Raw genomic sequence first — 5398 nt, forward strand, 5'->3', positions numbered from 1 at the left:
CAAACCTAAGACTACTCCACTGATGGCCTACACTCCAACTCATAAGGGTTCGAAAAGCCCTTGCCTAAGGGAAGCGAGAGCTTACAGCCCATGGTGTAGAGAGAGCATGCTTAGGCACCAGGGTGGGCGCAGATACACCCGTATATATCTTCATGGGGTACCCAAATTGGCGATGGGTGAGCAAGAATCAAGGGATGCCCTTTTAAATAAAAGGCTCCATTGGTTGTTCACTGTAAGGGGTTGCACCTTTGTTTCCAGGGAAACAAATAGTGATATCTGGCCTGGACCCAGATATCACTATTTTTTTTAACCAATTTTTTAGCCATTTGAAAAAGAAACTACTGGACAGATTTTCACCAAATTTACAAAAGTACACTTTGGGGATCAAGCCGTCGCTCCTTGCAAAAATCTGGTGAAAATCCATCCAGCGGTTCGTGCTGTTGGCCCGAGCAACATTTTGTTTCCATTGTGTCTATGAGGATTTCCACACATTTTGGGACCCCCTTGTAACTTTGACCCCCTGGATAAAACTGCACCAGACTTTGCAGAATCATTCCGAGGGGGCCATACACAGATTTTGTTTGCAAAGTCTGGTGAAGATTATTATTTATTAGCTGCCCAGAAACTGCTCTTTCTATGGGTTGAGCGACATAACCGTAACTACCAGGCCACTACCACACGCCCTGTAATGTATATGTACTATTTGGTCGGCATATAACTTGCCCTCCCCTCCCTCAGATGATACCTCATGAAACATTGCAAAAAAAGTATATGGCCGTGTCAGATTGATTCTGCAAAGTTTGGTGAGGTTTTCCTCAGGAGGGTCAAAGTTATAGGGGGGGTCCCAAAATGTGTGGTTTTCCCCTTAGACTCAATGGAAAATCAATTTGCTCATGCTTACAGCCCAAACCGCTGGATGGATTGTCACCAAATTTGCATCATGGGTGGTCTATTGGTCCCAAAAGCATGCTTTTGTAAATTTGGTGTGAATCTGTCCAGTAGCTTTTTGTTAAATGGCTAAAAAGTAGGTGCAAAACAATTAGTGATATCTCGGTTCGGTCCGCGGACTCACTTCCTTGTTCGGTCCAGGTTCCGGCGTGATGTTCGCAGACATTGGACGCACCCACTGATTGGATGGTGAAGAACATGAGGTGCATCATATTTTTGAAAACGCCCGCCATGTTTGAATTGTGGCCAGCGCTCATTGTCCGCGAACATTGCAGTAAAAATATATTAAAAAACACAACATTGCACTTGTGAAACTAATTAAACACTCTCTGGGGAGGTGAGGGGTGATGAGGATGGGATGGTATATGGACATAAATAGACAAAAGAACAGGTGTTTTTCCACCTCCGAAGTCCACAAACAGCTCTGAACAGTCCTGAAATGTTTGCGAACATCTCAGATGTTCGGGGGCATCCATAGCTTACATGTCTTAATAAGGAACTAACTAATACCAAATGAAAATATAACCAAACAAAAATAATGACAAAAATAACCAATTTTTTGTTTAGGGGCACCCCCCAAGTCCCTGTTTCCCCCAACAAAATAACAACCCCAACCACTTCACCACAAGATTTAACCCTTTAACCCACCACACATACATTTTTGGTATTTATTTTGTTATTTATTTTTCATTATAAATTCCATTTTTTATTTTTTGTTATAAAGACTGTATACCCATCCATACATATTTTTGCATTACAGGGTTGGTGAAATGCAGTTTTGGGATGGCTTATAACTTTGGCGCCACTGAATGAAACTGCATGAAATTTGTGATATCATTCTAGATCTGACCCTGAATGGTTCTACAAAGTTTGGTGCTGTTTTGCCACGAGGGAACAAAATTAGAGGGGGGTCCCAAAATATTTGAAAGGCTTATAAATTTGGTGCTGTTTCACGAATCTGCACAAAAGTTAGCAAAACAATTTAACACTCAGATCTGAATGCTTTGCAAAGTTTGGTGGGATTTTGTGAAGATGGGGGTTTCAACATTTTTAGATGGCTTATACCTTTGTTACCGTTTGATGAATGTGCACAATCGATTTTAGAAAGATTATAGAACCAACCTTGAATTTCTCTGTAAAGTGTGATTGGATTTTGTCAGCTGGGAGTTAAGTTATACGACTATTTTATGTACGTACATTTTGACACTTTACAAAAAATAAAGCATGGATGGATTTGCAGGAAAGTTGTGCAAGGAGCATTGACAAGGACCTGAAAGCACTGTTTACAAATGTGTCTGTGTTTTACTTTTTGAAAAGTGTCATAATGTAGGTACAAAAAACAGTGTCATACCTTTGGTGACTGAGGTATAGCCGGTGGCTATGGGCAGTGGGCAGATTCTCAGAGTCATGGCCTGTGGCCATCGGCAGTGGGCTGAAAATCTGGCTACTGGCCATGACCACGAAGGACTCGAAATGGGTTTAAAGTGGGCATGGTAACCAGGGACTGGCTATGTGGTGAAGTTTTTCAAAATCGGTATAGGTTTGAATGGGAAAATGAATTCTGCCTGTGGCTAAAATTCTGTCTGTAGCTACAGCCCGAAGTGCTGTCCAGGATTGCAACAGCAGATCGCTGTGACTATCGCTGCATACACTCGGAGACAATGCTAATCAGCAGATAATAACCAGTCATGCTGAACCAGGTACCCCCCGTGCTCTCCAGGCTACCCCTTGGAATCATTAACCAACCTTATTTGCGACCATAGTGGGACATATATTGGGATTGGATGCCCGACTCAGTTCCACAACCTCGCAGCAATGAGTGGCCCACAATCCACATGACCTGAGAAAGACTCTAGAGAGTCGAATTACCTGTCAGCTGACTTCTAACAATAAATATAGCATCCAGAATAGTTTTGAAGACTGCTTCATTACGACAACAGTTACTTATTGAATAACCCAGTGTTGAACTGAACACGGCTCACTGTCCTATTCGAAACCTAACACTTGAAGAGGGAAAGGCACCTTCACAAAAGAACCTCATAACCAGCAGCAGGGTAATCTGTTTAAAGTACTAGACGAAGCACAGTGATCTACCTATTCTACCACCCTGCAATTATTTGATAATCATGTACTCTGATTTGATTTTTGGGGCAATCAGCATGGCCGAACCCTAGGCTTGAATGGGAAGAAATATTCTGCTTGCTGCTACAGCCTGAAGTGCTGGGTAATCTGTTTAAAGTACTAGATAAAGCACAGTGATATACCTATTCTACCGCGCTGCAATTACTTGATAATCTTGTAGTCTGATTTGATTGTTGGGGCATGCAGCAACCCTATGCTTGAATGGGAAGAAATGTTCTGTTTGCGGCTACAGCCTGAAGTGCTATACTGAATGACAACAATCCTGCGTGAGGAGCATCAGCAAGGACCTGAAAGCATAGTTCTGCAAATCAGTTTTCTGTTTTATTTTTCCAAAGGACCTGAAAGCATAGTTCTGCAAATCTGTTTTGTGTTTTATTTTTCCAAAGGGTCCAAATGTAAGCACAAAAAATAGTGATTAAAGTTTGGTGCATGGACACCAGGTGCACACGTGGTCACCAGGCCACCACTTGAAATCACCCACACTTATTTGTGACCACAGTAAGACAAGATATTGGGATTGGATGCCAGACTCATTTCCATAACCTCGCAGCAAAGACTACCCCTTAATCCACATGCTGTGAGAAAGACTCTAGAGAGTCGAATTGCGTGTCGGCTGACTTCTAACAATAAATATAGCATCAAGAATGGTTTTGAAGACTGCTGCATTACGACAACAGTTACTTATTGAATAACCGAGTGCTGAGGTGAAGGGGGCTAACTCTCCTATTCGAAACCTAGCACTTGAAGAAGGAAGGGCACTGTCACAAAAGAACTGCATCACCAGCAGCAGGGTAATTTGTTTAAAGTACTAGATGAAGCGCAGTTATCAACCTATTCTACCGCCCTGCAATTACTTGATAATCGTGTACTCTGATTTGATTTTTGGGGCATGTAGCATGGCCGAACCCTAGGTTTGAATGGGAAGAAATATTCTGCTTGCGGCTACAGCCTGAAGTACTGGGTAATTTGTTTAAAGTGCTAGATGAAGCGCAGTGATCTACCTATTCTACCGCCCTGCAATTACTTGATAATCGTGTACTCTGATCTGCTTGTTGGGGCATGCAGCATGGACGAACCCTAGATTTGAATGGGTAGAAATATTCTGCTTGCGTCTACAGCCTGAAGCGGTGTACTGAATGACAACAAACCTGTTCGAGGAGCATCAACAAGGACCTGAAAGTATGGTTTTGCAAATCTGTTTTGTGTTTTATTTTTCCAATGTGTGCAAATGTAAGCACAAAAAATAGTGACTTACGTTTGCTGCTTGGACAATGGGCCTGGCCCTTGGCAAGGCAGAATGTCTACTGTGAGTTACTTATTGGGGAATGTGGCATGGCCGAAGCTCTAGATTAACAATTCTGCTTGCGGCTGCAGTCTGGAGTGCTGGACGGGATTGCAGCAAACCTGCGTGTGGAACATTAGCAAGGAACTGAAAGGATGCTTTTGCAAATGTGTCCTGTGTTTTATTTTTTGAAAATGTAGCAATGCAAGAAAATAGTGATATAACGTTTCTGCTGTGGGCAGTGGCACAAACATAGTGATATAAGTTTGGTATGTGGACAATGGGCCTGGCCCTCGGCAAGGACGAATGCCTACTCTGATTTACTTATTGGGGTATGCAACATGGCAGAAGCTGTAGGTTTAAATGGGGAAAATAAATCTGATTGCGGCTGCAGCCCAGAGTGCTGGATGGGATAGCAGCAACGTTGTGAGAGGAGAATCAGCAAGGACTTGAAAGGATGCTTTTGGTTGCCGTATAGGCATAGTTTATCATGTTTTCTCATAAATGCAATGAGGAATTGCTTGATTTGCATGACACAGCTGAGTGTCTGAGGATGTGGGCATTGCATGCTATGCATTGCGTGAAGGTCCACAGTGGATGGTGTGGAGGTTGGAGACAAGCACGTGAACACCACAGGTGTGTCAGGGTTCTTCGTATCTTCATTCAATGAAAGAAGATTATCAAGCACTTGGTTCTGTGCATTTCTGGATACTCTTAGAGACCCACATATGGCTAAATAATGTTACAACAAAGCATTTGCAAAAAAAAGAACTCCCTTGCTGTTTGTTGCTACTTTTATGGACATAAGAACAAAGCCAGCTGGCTATAGACCCTCATGATCAAAAAGCAATTTTGAAAACATGTTCCATCCATCGGCATAAAAAAATGAAAATATCAACAGATGTGGCAGAAACCAACAATGAGCTCATCAGATCCTGTCGAAGCCGATAACTATCAGAATGTTGCCAGGATTAAAGGAGGAGAAGATGGAATGTTTTCTTTTGCATACAAACATTACCATGGTTA

The sequence above is a fragment of the Ambystoma mexicanum genome, chromosome 3p (assembly GCF_040938575.1).
Source record: "Ambystoma mexicanum isolate Mex_15411 chromosome 3p, UKY_AmexF1_1, whole genome shotgun sequence".
NCBI lineage: Eukaryota > Metazoa > Chordata > Amphibia > Caudata > Ambystomatidae > Ambystoma > Ambystoma mexicanum.